The 15075-nt window shown below is 41.6% G+C and overlaps 1 pseudogene; it reads left to right on the top strand.

The window, feature by feature from the left end:
- The first annotated feature begins 13590 nt into the window (after positions 1-13590).
- Positions 13591-14707, top strand: LOC144250801 (tetraspanin-13 pseudogene; annotated as a pseudogene).
- Positions 14708-15075: the final 368 nt, after the last annotated feature.

Raw genomic sequence — 15075 nt, 5'->3', positions numbered from 1 at the left:
AGCATTGCTAGCATATGCCCACTGGATGTCAGTAGCAACTCCTCACTTCCTAGTTGTGGCAACCAAAAAATGTCTCCAGATAGTCACATATCCCCCAGGGGGACTATTGCTTCCAGTTGGGAACTATTTTTCTAGGCCTGTGAACAAGAGTTAATGGGCACCCCAAATTCCAGGTCCAGGTTAGCTGTCCAATGGCCTTTCTTTCCTGTGTCGTCCCTAAAGCAAGGTCTCATAAATACTAATACTCATTCTATTGGGCTGAAAAAGAACATCTGGCTTTCACTTATCACCTAAATCTGATTGAATTATAGAAAGCAGTACTCTGCCAGGTACAGGGGGGCACACCTGTAATCTGAGTGACTTGGAAGGCTGAGGCAGGAGGATCACAAGTTCAAAGCCAGCCTCAGCAATTTAGCAAGGCCCTAAGCAACTTAATGAGACCCTGTTTCAAATAAAAAATAAAAAGGGCTGGGGATGTGGCTCAGTGGTTAAGTGCACCTGGGTTCAATCCCTGGTACAAAAAAAAAAAGTAATACTCTTAACTAGCTCTTAAATGTCATCTTTACTACCCCAAGCAAATAAGCAAATTCTAATCTGATGATGATGATGATGATCATCATCATCATCATCATCATCATCATCATCATCCCAGGTCTTTCTCTGATAGAAGGGATGAGGACAGAAGGAGGGTGTTTACCAAATATTTTGGTAAACAATAGGATAGTTAAATAGATTCATAATCTGTCAAATAACTATTGAGTTAATGAGTTGATAGAAATGAATGCCAACTAGCCATGACCTCATTCCTAGACTGCTTAATATTACTATTAATGAAATAGAAAAAGAACATTTTTGACTTGAGACATAAATATAGGAAGGCAAGAAATAGGTTCCAAATACCTGTACAGAAATGATATATGGACTTGAAACCTCAAAAACAGCAAGGAAAAAATATAATGCCATATGTTAGATCTCAAAACTCAACCACACACAAAGAGTCTGAGAATTCCTAGGTTAGTAGTCTCCTCCCTCTATCAGGCTTATCAGTACAAATGTATAGAAGGGTTCCATTGAGGAGTATCATAGTAGCAAAAGGATGGCGATGCTTCTTTAATATAAATAATCCATTAATAGGGGAATTGTTTTGTTAAATATGTGTGTCTGTGTGATGGAGTACCATGCAGCCTTTAAAAAGAATGAACAAGATCATATGCACTGGTATGAAATTTACTCCAAGATATTCTTTTATGAAATAACAAGGAACAAAATAATGTATATATCTTGCTAACCTTTGTGGTATGGGGACAGCAGAATACCATACCAGAGTATCGGGAAAGGAGAGGAGGAAGAATTGGTTTTTATTACTGTACAATCCTACATGCTGTTTAAATGCTTAACCATGTGATGATATTTCCTTTGTAAGTTAAACAAATAAATAAATCATTAAATTAAAGCTTTTCAAAACACTGAACCATATCCAGGCATTGTGGCGCACGCCTGTTATTCCAGCAACACAGAAGGCTGAGGCAGGAGGATCACAAGCTTGAGGCCAGCCTCAGCAACTTAGTAAGATTCTGTTTCAAAGTAAAAAATAAAATAACATAAAAAGGGCTGGGGATGTGGCTTAGTGATACAGTGCCCAGAGTTCAAAAAAAAAAAAAAAGACAAAACAAGCACACAGAAACACAACTACTTAGATACAGAGGAAGAGAACATTAGCTTTACAGCAGGACTTGAGACAGGCCCTCTGTAAATTGCTTAGGGCTCACTAAATTGCCCAGGCTGGCCTTGAATTTTCCATCCTCCTGCCTCAGTTTCTTGGGTTGCTGGGATTATAGGTATGAACCACTGTACCCAGCTAAGGACAGCCCCTGTCTCTGCCATCCCTTATTCCCACATTCCTCACTGTCCCACTCTATCAAACCAGTTCTTCAGTTCTTTTCTTTCCATATTTTCTCACAGTAATGGGATGGAAGTTTAAGGAGAATTTTGGTGGTCAGCCTTGGGAAATGGATTGCAGTACAGTAAAAGCCAGGGAGACACTCAGGAGTGAGGTATTTTAGGGCAGTGCTTCTCAAACCATCAGCAGTGAAAAACTATTTTTAAAAATTTCCAGTCTAAAGTGGGTGTAGTTGGAACATGCTTGTAATCCCAGGGGCTCCAGAGGCTGAAGCAGGAGGGTCTAAGTTCAAGGTCAGCCTCAGCAATTTAGTGAGACCCTGTCTCAAAATTTAAAGAAAAAAATTTAAAAGGGCTGGGCATGTGACTCAGTAGTAATGCACCCCTGTATTCAATCCCTGGTACACCCTCAACACACACACACAAATTCCAATTCATCATGGATCCCTGCTTTTTGTCAAATCAATAAATATGACTTACTAGAGAAATACAATGCAAAACAAATCAAAATTCAAACATGATCAATTGAACAATTTGTCCCTAAGAGTCAAATTCTTCCAGGGATTCTTCAATTGAACAACAATTGTCATGAAATACGAAAATATTACTTTGAGCTACATCTCCTACAACTTGGTGGGCCAGCTCATTACTTACAAATTGATGAGTCCTATGTTAGCCACAAAATTCAAATATATCAAAGCCATGCTCCGGAAAGGGAAATACAGGGGTTTGTTTTTGTAGATACTACTCCTCAATCAGTTATTGGTTATTCATCAGGATCATGCTACACAAAATTTTCTGTCTCTTTTGAAATAAATAATTCAACCTCGATCTACCATTTACTCCAATTCATAAGTTTTGTATGACATTCAGCCTCTGCACTTCTGATATTCTCAGATCTACCACAATAATCCCAACTTTTGTGTCACCTTTTGACATGCATACCTAAAACTATGGGTCCTATTGAAGCAAATGTAAAACAAAGTGCAATACCATATAGAAGTTTGTCATGAATTTGGTCAAATTTATGTGGCACGATTGATTGGGAAATCGTTCTTTCAATTCCCTTTCACTGAATATAGCAAAATAATTTCCTGTTAACTAATATGATGTTTCCTTTAATTCCATAATCAGAATTGTTTCCTGTTAATTAATGTGGTATTTTGACTTTTGGTTTTAGGATGTTTTAGTATAAATATCCAGGGAAAAATTGAATACATTGGAGAGACAAATTGTCCCAGTGTTATGACATACAAAATAAAAGCTCAAGATTTTATTATTCAATTCCGCAAATGTCAAATTATTTTATCAAATTGCAGTAACAATTTCTAAAGTCTTGCCAGGCACAGTGGTGCATACCTGTAATCCCAGTGGCTGGGGAGGTTGAGGCAGGAGGATCGCAAGTTCAAAGCTAGCCTCAGCGACTTAGCAAGGCCCTAAGCAACTTAGTGAGACCCTGTCTCTAAATAAAATACAAAAAAGGGCTGCAGATATTGCTCAGTGGTTAAGCGCCCCTGGGTTCAATCCCTGATACAAAAAAAAAAATTAATTTCTAAAGTCTTTCCCTACTTTTCTGTACCTATCTTAAGGTGGATAGTATTAATTCAGAGAGCAACATCAGTCCTGGGACCACACTGGGCTTAGTCTTTCACATAATGTACCCATACAAACTAAGGACTATATCAGACTTTCCAAGAACCAAAGACTAGAAGGACAAGGTGATTTGGTGCAAATCTAATGGAACCATGCTAAATGAATGCCAGATGAGTAATGTGAGTTGGGCTGGAACTTGTGCTTACTGGTGTCTAGTAAAAATCTAGCTTAGTGAATGGTAGAGGCTGTGCTTAACATTTTTTTGTGTGTGTGCTAGGGATTAAATCCAGAGCCTCACACATGCTAGGCAAGCACTTTATCACTGAGCCACATCCCCAGCCCCTGTGTTTAATTTAGCATGCACAAGTACATGGGCTCAGTCCCCAATATCCCCTATACCGTCTTAAAAATGTTTTTTAAAAAATCTATCTCTGACCAGGCTGGGGCTGTGGCTCAGTGGTAGAGCACTTGCCTAGCATGTGTGAGGTACTGGGTTCAATTCTCAGATTTTATATATATATATATAGTCCATTGACAATTAAAATATATTTTAAAAATCTAGTTCTGAGAGAGTTAAAATCAGACCACTCAAGGTCAAGATCAAAGAAGCTAAGAACTGAATAACAATAGTATCTGTTTACAATCCTCTGATTTAAAGAGATTTCTTTTATTTCTAGGATAAATATTCAGAATCAAACAACCCAAGATCTCCAGATTGAAAAACATTCTGCAGCACAAGGGAAAGGGAATATTTTTACTCTAAAGATTAAAAGGAAAACAGATCTCTATTATAAAAAATAAACTGCAAAAAAAAAGAAAAGGCAATTTCAGAAAATATTTGGTGTTTACAGTAAAGATTCAAGGAAAATACTTTCATAAATTAGGAATAGGTGGTCATAAGGTGGATGGAGAATTATAAGAATGCAAAGATTAAAAAATGAAATTAACAACTTTCAGTTGCTGCTGTCACAAGCTTGGAAGCATCGTTCTTGTCCTTACAACAAGAAAAAGCTGGGCATACTTAAAATTGATGACTTTTCTCCAACTCAAAAGAGAACTGAGTTTTCAGGGCAAATTGCCATCCTTCACCATCTGGAAAGACAAGTCCAGAGAGTCATAGCTGGGATATGAAGCAGAAGACATGCTGAAGCCATAAACTTAAATGGCAAATTGGAAAAATTCCTGGAGGCTTAGTGTGGAATAATATGAGAATGAGAGACTCCTGGTGGCTAGAGGCATAGCCAGGACCCACACACTACTGTGCACTTTACCTTCAAAAATCCTCCCAAATTTTCATGATGAAGGTCCAAGAAAGTCCCTTCCTGCTCTTGTAAGAGGAAAGGAAGATCCATCATTTGAAATATGCTTGGATAGCCAGGTGCTATGGCATACACCTGTAATCCCAGTGGCTCAGGAGGCTGAAGCAGGAGGATCACAAGTTTGAGGCCAGCCTCCTCAATTTAGCGAGGCTCTAAGAAACTTAGCAAGACCTGTCTTAAAATAAGAAATAAGAAAGGCTGGGGATGTGGTTCAGTGGTTAAGCACCTCTTGGTTCAATCCCTGGTACTAAAAAACAAAACAAACAAACAAACAAACAAACAACTTAATCTAGCCCAGGTGTGGTGATGGGGTAATGCGTGCCTGTAATACCTGTAATCCTGGTGACTAGGGAAGCTGAGACAGGAGGATCAAAAGTTCGAGGGCAGCCTGAGCAATTTAGTGAGACCCTGTCTAAAAATAAGAAATAAAAAGGGCTGGGAATGTAGCTCAGTGGTAGAGCACCCTTGGGTTCAATCTCCAGTACCCACCTTCCCACAAAAGCTCAGGAGTAGGCACTGAACATCATTTGAGGAACACCTCCAATCACAAGAGCCCGCCAACCCTGGTCATAGGTGTGGTTGTATGAATTAGGCTGGATCAATAGTAGAATTTTGCTCCCAGGTCTCTGTAATTACAGGGGTAAGCACAGGTCCCAGTCAAGCCAGTCAGAAGCAAGTCCTGGTGAGCAATTTTAAAAACAGAAGCTGGTTGAAAGAATCCCTCTTACTTTCCTCTTTGGTTAGACACTGTATAAATGTGATGAAGGAAATGCTGGTTCCACGTGGGCCTCAGAACAAGAGAAGGCTTTCATCTGGGCTACTGTGTAAGCTGCTTTGCTCCTTGGGCCATGTAACCCAGGAGATCCAATACTGTTTAAAGTGCCAGGGACAGACAGAGGTGCATTTTGAAGTCTATGGCAAGCCCTTGTGGGACAATGACATCCTCTGCAGGTAACTACTCTTCAAAAATAAGTTTTGACTTGTCTCTTGGCCTTAGGAGACACTGAGTGTTACACCATGAATCATCAAGTTACCATGTAATCTGAGCATCATAGCTCAACTGGACAATCCGTGAATTGGGTATGCCTAGAATCTCGCCATCATCAAATGGAAGAGGTGTATATGTGATCAGTCTCAAGCAGGCCCTGAAGACACAAGCAAATTGCATGAAAAGGTGGCCCAAATGCCTTCTTCCAGGCCACGCCAGTGACCTGATGGACAGTTCCCTATAATGAACTCACAGAGGAAGAAAACCTAAGGACTCTTTACTGGTGGTTCTTTTTTTTTTTAAGAGAGAGAGAGAGAGAGAATTTTTTAAATATTTATTTTGTAGTTTTTGGTGGACATAACATCGTTATTTTATTTTTTTATGTGGTGCTGAGGATCGAACCCAGCACCCTGCACATGCCAGGCGTGTTACCGCTTGAGCCACATCCCCAGCCCAACTGGTGGTTCTTCATGACATAAAGTCCCCATCTGAAAGTAGACAAAGCAGTGGTATGGTTTGGATATGAGATGTTGCTCCCCAAACAGCTCCTATTAGGCAATGGAGCACTATTCAGAGGTGAAATGATTAGATTATGAGATCTTAACCTAATCACTGGATTAATCCATTTGATAGATGAATGATTTGAAAGGAGTACTATACAGGTGGTAACTGTTAGCAGGTGGGGCGTGGCTGGAGGATATAGGTCCACGGGAGCATTTCTTTGGGGCTATCTTGACTCTGGCTCTGGGGCTTACTTGTTCTCTCTGTTTCCTGGTGGCCATGAGCTGAGCAGTTTTCCTCTGCCATGCCCTTCCATCATGATGGACTTTGGGCACAGAGCAATGGCGTCATTCTACTATAGGCTGCACTTTTGAAACCATGAGCCCAGAATAAACTTTTCCTGTCCAGGTTGTTATTTTCAGGTATATTGTGTCACAGCAATTAAAGGCAGACAGACACAAGCAGCATCTACAGCTCTATTCTATGACATCCTTGAAAGACAAGTGTGTGTGTGAAAGGAAAGTGACCACAACACTCGGAGTGACCAAAAGATCTTTATTGCAGCAGTGCAACAAAGAGAAAAGAAGGAAGGAGAGAGAGAGAGAGAGAGAGAGAGAGAGAGAAAGAAGAGATGAACAGGGAGAGAGCAAGAGCAAGAGAGAGACAGAGAGTGCACGCAAGAAAGATAAAGAGCAAGAGAGAGAGAGAGCAAGAGAGAAAGAGCAAGAGAAAGAGAGCAAGAGAGAGGGGGGCCTGGCAGGAGGGAGTTTTTATAGCCCAAATCTAATGGGGCCTCTGGGTCTGCAAGCTGCCTTGTTGGCCCAAGGGGGGTTGAGTGCTCAGCCTTGAGCGGGACTTGACACAAACAGGTGATAAAGGACCAGATAGAGGGGGGTCTGAGTGCATGGGCTATCTTGCAGCCAACATCTGTTCAGCCTGCCCTGCAGACAACACAGTTCAGCCTGCTCTGCACCCAACAGTGTGGAAATCCTCACAGTGATCAGGACCATGAGTTGTCCACCTGGTTACTTGAATGGACACTTAAATTGGAGATGGATTTGCCATCACTGTTCACAATGCTTCTGCCAAAACAACTATCTATGGACTTTTATAATGCCTTATCCACCATCATGGTATTCCACAGAGCATCACCTCCACATGAAGAATTCGTTTCACAGTAAATGAAGTGCAGCAGTAGAGCCAGGTTCATGATATTTACTAGTTTTACTCTATTCCTCATTGTTATGGTTTAGATAGGAGATAGATGTCCCCCTAAAGTTCATGTATGAGACAATGTAAGGAAGTTTAGAAGTGAAATTATTGGGTTATTTAATCAGTGCATTAAGCCACTGGAATGGATTAACTGGGTGGTAACTTTAGGCAGGTATGGTGTAGCTGGAGAAGACAGACCACTGGGGTGTGGCTTTGGGGTTTATATTGTGCCCCAGTTGAGTGGAGATCTCTCTGCTTCCTGATTGCCATGGGCTGAGCTGCTTTTCTCCTCCACACACCTTCCGCCATGATGTTATGCCTCATTTCAGGCCCAGAGCAATGGAATCATCTGTCTATGGACTGAGTCCTCTGAAACCCATGAGCACCAAATATACTTTTTCTCCTCTAAGATTGTTCTTGTCAGGTCTTTTGGTCAAAAGCTGACTAAAAACCTCATCATCTAGAAGCAGCTGAATTGATAGAAATGGAGTGGCCTTTTGAAGACACTGACAGATATGGCACCAGCTAGGTAGTAACACCTTTTGGGATTGGACAATGTCCTCCCAGATGCTTTAAGTCAGAGTCCAACATGTGGAATTATTTCTCCTAGAGTCAGCATTCTTAGATCCAGGAGGTCAGGAGCAAAAAATGGGAGGACCACCACTCATTATTAACTCTAGTGGATTCATTTATTATTTTTTTTAAATTTTCTTATTTGTTTTAATTAGTTATACATGACAGTACAATGACCTTGACTCTAGTGATTTAGAAGCAAAATGTTGCTTCCTTCCCTGTGATATAGGCTCTGTGGGCCCTAGTTCCAAGGGGAGATATTCTTCCAATAGGGAACACAACAATGATTCCATTTAACAGACAGAAAGAGAGGTAACTGGCTAGGGTGTTTGGTCCTATCAGGGAGAAATTGTGTTGTAACTATTGCACAATGAGTTTAACAAGGAACATATTTGAATACAGGAAATCCTCAGATGTGCCTCTTAATACTCCTATGCCCTAGATTAAAAGCAATAGAAAACTATAATAATCCAATTTAGGCAGGACTGCTAATAGCCAATAGTCTGTAAGAATAAAGCTTTGTGTCACTTCACCAAGAAAAGAAATATGACCAGGTGAGGTACTTGCTGATACCAAAATGAAGAGCAATGGGTAGAATATGGGAAGAAGGTAGTTGTTTATATCAGCTATGATAAATTGACCATTGCAGTAATGAGGACTATAATAGTTATGAGTATTTCATCCTTATTTCAATACAATCATGTTTGTATATATGCTAACCAGATATTTTTATTTTCTTCCCTTTCTCATCATCTTATCATCTAACACAAGATGCCTTAAAAAGAGTTTACTTTGTATCTCAGTATTTGCAAATTGAAGTTATGAGATTCTAAAGGAAGTATGTAAATCAGCTTGGAATAGAATCATTGACATATTAGGTAAAAAAAAAAAAAGAGGAAACTTTGTAGCTGGGCATGGTAGTGCACATCTGTAATTCCAGTGCCTCAGAAGGCTGAGGAAGGAGAATCACAAATTCAAACTCAGCCTCAGCAACTTAGCAAGAACCTGTCTCAAAATTTAAAAAATAAAAAAGACAGGGCTGTAGTTCAGTGGTATAATGCCAAACGGATTTAATCTGCACTACCAAAGAAACAAAAAACAAAATGAAAGCTTTGTATTCTCTTCTGGGGAAAGGGTTGATGTTTTTCTCAGTTGCATAAAGTTAAACAGAAGTACGACTTTGGTATTATCATTATTCAAGGAGTAAGTCAACTTTAAGGAGATGTGTATGGATGCCAAATTGACCAGGGGTGGATTTTGATGGCTTTGTAATGTATCAATTTGCCTAGGCTGAGCTACATTCCCAGAATTCACTCTTGTTTGTTTCCAATTAGGATCAGCCACAGGGGAAATTTCAGGGAGGTTTGGGGGAGATTTGGAGGCTAGAAGGGAAACACTGGCCATTCTGGAACTCACACATGTTGCTGCTCTGCTGACTCACCTCGTTGGTGTGAAGCAACCACAGCGCCTACAACTGATCTTCTTTGAGTGTCTCTGAGTCCTAGGCCAGGTGTGTGCATTTGGCTCTGTGACAAGAAGCCCGACTTCTGCAGGGTCAGAGAGAGGAAGAAATAACATGCTGAGTTCCAGTCCTTCCTCATAGTATGGAGTTCTAGCTCAGGCTTGTTGGTTCCAGTTTGTTCTTAATCTTTCCCACTTTGCATCTGTCTTTCCTCCTTTACTGTCTGCCCCATGAGATTCAGACTCCATCAACAGACTCTGAGAAAATAGCCACATACAGACTGCTTAACCAGCCCCCACAGTTACATACAGGCAATTGCCTGTAACAAATACATGCTGGTCTGATGCTCTCTATCCCCTACTGATTCTGCTTCTCTGATTGATCTTGGACTAACACATTTGAGGAGCCAGTGTGGAGAGAAGATAAGATTAGTTTTGAACATATCAAGATTGCAATGCAGTCAGATGCAGTGGTGCACAACTGTAATCTCAGTGATTCAGGAGGCTGAGGCAGGAGGATCCTAAATTCAAGGCCAGTCTCGGCAACTTAGTGAGGCCCTGAACACTTTACTGAGACCTTGACTCAAAAAGTAAAAGGGCTGGATGTGGCTCAGTGGTTAAGTACCTCTGAGTTCAATTCCCAGTACCAAAAAAAAAAATGCAATTTAAAATTTAGAAGAAGACATGAGAGGGTGTAGATTTAAAATCCTTGCCTGGATGTAAAAGCAGAAGTTAATGCAGTGGATGGGACCCTTGAGGATGTTGGAGAAAAAGAAACACAGGGAGAACTAGGGGCTGGGGATGTAACATAGAGGAAAAGAGCTTGTTGAGCATGCTGCAGGCCCTTGGTTCAATCCCCCAAGGAAGGGAAAAAAATGGAGAGGTGTTAGGATATAAAACTCAAACAAGGGGGAATGAAGGAAGCCGTAGCAAACATAAGCTTCTGGATCTTGATGCAGGTCCTCTGAATCCCGAGGGAAGGACTTTTTTTTTTTTTTTTTTTTTTTGCCAAATAAGACCTGGAGATGAATGTATACAAGTACAGGCAGCCCACATGAATATAATGGAACAAGGTGAGGAAACATCCATTGTATTGTGTTGCTAAATCTTTTTCCTGTAAGGTTTGAGCCCCATCACTTGGAAGCCCTCCCCCTAGGTTGTAATTTGGCTTGTGGCACTACTCTTTCTGCATAAGAAAGAAACAGGAGGCCAGAATATCCAGGCAAGGACACTTTAATGCCAGAATGAAGAAGCAACCAATATGGATCCCTGAGGCTATGCAGTTGAAAAGGAGTATAACAGTTGTGGGACTGGAACTTTTTCTGCATGAAAACTCTCCTCAGAAGTGTGCCTCCACCCAACTGTTATGATATTGATTCCCCTCAACCAAAAAAAGCAACCCAGCCCTAGGCACAGTGGAATCCACTCTGTTCCACCGAGGTAGCTTTGATCCTTTCACCCCTTATTCTCAACAAGAGTCTTGGGCTGCCAACTTTGAACATGGTGTAACTGTCTTCCCTCCCCTGCATCCATTCAACTGTCTCTCCCTTGGCTGATTGTATTGATGTTTTGGCACATCTGGGGCTGGGTCTTTTAGAGTGCTGACTCATCCAGATAGCATCTGCTGGAGGTTATCAGCCTAGTCACATATTTCAAGTCAAAGAACAATGTGTGGAGGAGAGGGAACGCTTTCAAACACTCATTTGTAATCCACCCAAAGGCCATCATCATTGCCATGACTTAGACTAGAAAATTTGTTCTGGAGGCTACAGTAGGGCTTCCAGCTGCAAGAGGAGCCAACACACACATCTCCTGTTTCTCTCTGTCCTCCCTGCTTCCTCTATGGGTGCACTCAGCATAGGCTGCCTCTCCGTGTGCTTATGTCCATGGCCTCTGTCCTCTTTTTCCTAAAGACCTCTCTTGGATGTTGAGCATTTCTGGCTCTTTGGGAGGTCCTCAGGGAGGCCAGAGGACATGCAGAAACCCTGCTATTTGGCCAGAGCTCTAAGAGCTGGAGCCAAGTACAAAAATCAGGCCAAGTTCAGAAACAATGAGTTAATAGAACTTCCTGGGTTTGCATCATGCTGTTAGTGATAAGTAATCAAATGCTTCATTTAGTCAAATCCTGTTGGACTTTTTGTTCCGAGGATTTTCCAAGGATCACTGTTTCTCTGACCTTTGTGAGAAACTAGCTAAAGAAAAGTATATGTGTGCAAAGGTTACAAGAGTTGCACAAAGACCCACAAGAGTTGAACACACTGAAGCTGAATAGATTCTGAGCTATCAATGTTGGGGTTGATACCAGTCTTGAAAAATCAACAATGAATTAAAATGCATTCTGCTGTCATAAATACCTAATTAGAATAAATAAATTATAAAAAATAATTAGGATCAGGTCCTTGTTCTCCCAGCATTGAAGATTAAACCCCTGAGAAATGCTGAGGCAAGAGCAGAAAGTACATTTTATTTAAGAGATAGGAGACAGAGAGAGAGAGAGAGAGAGAGAGAGAGAGAGAGAGATATCTTGAGAGGAATGGGGACCCAGAACTGATGCCCGTGGGACTGGGGGTGTCTTGCTTGCCCCTTTATAGTGAAAGGGTAAAAGAAACTGAAGTTAAAATGTAAAGAACCAGGTATTGTAAAGTTTCTAAGCTGCAAAGCCAGAGTTAAAATGTAAAGGACCAGGTATTGTTAAGTTTCTAAGCTACACTCAAAGCCCGAAATTCCTGTAGCTGTTAAGACAATTCCCAAGACTGCCCATTAGATATGTGTAGGAATCCCCCCTAGTTGCTTAACAACTTGGACCCAGTGCAGCTCAGCACGTAGGCACCTCAGGGCCTAAACCAATCAGTTTGAATGTACACCCCGCTTTAGGACTGACCTATCACCCCCACCCAACCTGTGAATGTACTAATCATGTTTGAGAGTTGTTGTTCGATTTTCCCGCGCCTCATGATGATTTGCTCTGATGTATGCAAAGCCTCCGCCCTCCCCAAAAAGTATACTTAAGCACTGCTTAACCCCTGCTCGGGGCTCTGGGCAGCTCTCCCTTCTTGAGTGAGCACGGAGCCCCAGTGCACTGGATCTGCAATAAGTCCCCTTTTGCTGTTGCATGAGTCGGTCTCTTGGTGGTCTCTTCCTCCGTCGTTCGCTGGTCCCTTACAATAGATTTTAGGTTTCCTCTCTTCTCATGCCTACATGACCAAAAGGCAGGAAGAGAGCCTTCCAGAGGGTGATTGTTCATGTCAGAAAGTATGATCCTGAGCTGAGTGCACTGGCACACACCTGTAATCCCAGAGGCTTGGGAGGCTGAGGCAAGGAGTATTGAGAGTTCAAAGCCAGTCTCAGCAACGGTGAGGTGCTGATCAACTCAGGGAGACCCTGTCTCTAAATAAAATATAAAACAGGGCTAGGGATGTGGCTCAGTGGCTGAATGCTGCTGAGTTGAATCTCCAGTACTCCCCCCCTCCAAAAAAATAGAAAGAAAGTGCAATCCTTCTCCTCCCCTGGAAGGCTGTAAGCAACTGGTTGATGGGGAAGTGCTATTTACCCATTTCCTTTTCTTCGATCATCAGCTACCTGTCTTTTGCCCTGGCCTCGGGATTCTACATTAATATTTTTTAATGCTCTGCCTGAAGTTTTCCTGCATTGTGCTAGGTTCTTTCTCTCTCTCTCTCTCTCTCTCTCTCTCTCCCTTTCTCTCTCTTAGTGGGGTCCAATTTGTGTTTGTCTAGAACACATAAGATTCCTCATTTGCATTATGTTCCCTTCTTTTATTTATTTTGTTGGTACCAGGGATTGAACTCAGGGGCACTCAAATCACTGAGCCACATCCCCAGCCTTATTTTGTATTTTATTTAGAGACAGGGTCTCACTGAGTTGCTTAGTGCTTTGCAGTTGCTGAGGCTGGGTATGAACTCGTGGTCCTCCTACTTCAGCCTCCCAAGCCCCTGGGATTATAGGCATGTGCCACCATGCCCAGCATGCTCCCTTCTTTTAAAAGGAGAACAAACGAGCGCCAGTCCCTAGCCCCCAGCCCGCGTTGGCGCTGCCATGTAGCCTCGGCCAGGCCCTCAAGGCAAGGACAAAGCAGCTTCCCCGGAAGGCCCCGCCAGAGTGGCATTTACCTGAAGCTGCCGGCAAACACAGGCTCCAAGATGGTTTGCGGGGGCTTCGCGTGTTCCAAGAACTGCCTATGCGCCCTCAACCTGCTCTACACGTTGGTTAGTCTGTTGCTTATTGGAATTGCTGCTTGGGGCATCGGCTTCGGGCTGATTTCCAGTCTCCGAGTGGTTGGTGTGGTCATTGCAGTGGGCATCTTCTTGTTTCTGATTGCACTAGTGGGGCTGATCGGAGCTGTGAAACACCATCAGGTGTTGCTATTTTTTTATATGATTATTCTCCTTCTTGTATTTATTGTTCAGTTTTCTGTCTCTTGTGCTTGTTTAGCCCTGAACCAGGAGCAACAGAGTCAGCTTCTGGAGGTTGGTTGGAACAATACAGCAAGTGCTCGAAATGACATCCAGAGAAATTTAAACTGCTGTGGGTTCCGAAGTTTTAACCCAAATGACACCTGTCTGGCTAGCTGTCATCAAAGCAGCCACAAGTGCTCGCTTTGTGCTCCAATAATAGGAGAATATGCTGGAGAAGTTTTGAGATTTGTGGGTGGCATTGGCCTCTTTTTCAGTTTTACAGAGATCCTGGGGGTTTGGCTGACTTACAGATACAGAAACCAGAAAGATCCTCCCGCTAACCCTAGTGCATTCCTTTGATGAGGAAACAAGGAAAATCTTTCCTATTCTGATTGTATTCACTTTCTCTAATTTGAAGTAAAGCTAGTTTGCCCATTTAACAAAAGAAACAGTATCTGGAAAATTACATTATCAACAGTGGAATTATATATTTTTATTCTTATGTTTCTGTAGATGTTATTCTTTTTTCCATTGCTAAACAAAGACTGAAATCTGTGGTCTCCTCTGGCCCTCAGTGGTACCTGTAATCTACTGTACTCAGTGTCTGGCACTGTCCACCGTGGCCTTTCCTAGCATTTTTACCTGCAGAAAACTTTGTATGGCACTACTGTGTTGATCATATTGTGAAACTAAATACACATCTCACTGGAATAATTGTGTGTAGCACTGTGCTGTGTAGATAGTTCCTACTGGAAGCAGTTAAAGCTTATTACAAAGCCAGAATGTAAGAGATTCTATTATGTTCAGTTCAATAAGGGAAATCTAAATCCCAAGAGTTTTTGTCTTTTTAGGAAAGACGTGTTGTGGTGAAAAGTGTTGATATAAAAGTGATAATTTAGTTCTAGTAGTCTTTAATGATTACACCAGTGTATTCTAGATATAGCTATGTCTTTAGGCAATTGTGCTTTAGTTTTTGACTTTTATGTGTAAGTGCAAAGGAGAAGTGGTCTCATGATACGTTTACTGTAGAATGTTCACTTTCATCTTTCAAAAATGGAATGAGTTTGAATAATTCAGAACATATATGATCTTGATATTCTTTTTTAATAATTTGAAG

The sequence above is a fragment of the Urocitellus parryii genome, chromosome X (assembly GCF_045843805.1).
Source record: "Urocitellus parryii isolate mUroPar1 chromosome X, mUroPar1.hap1, whole genome shotgun sequence".
NCBI lineage: Eukaryota > Metazoa > Chordata > Mammalia > Rodentia > Sciuridae > Urocitellus > Urocitellus parryii.
Note: the sequence above shows the minus strand (reverse complement) of the source record. Positions and strands in the feature narration are given on the sequence as shown.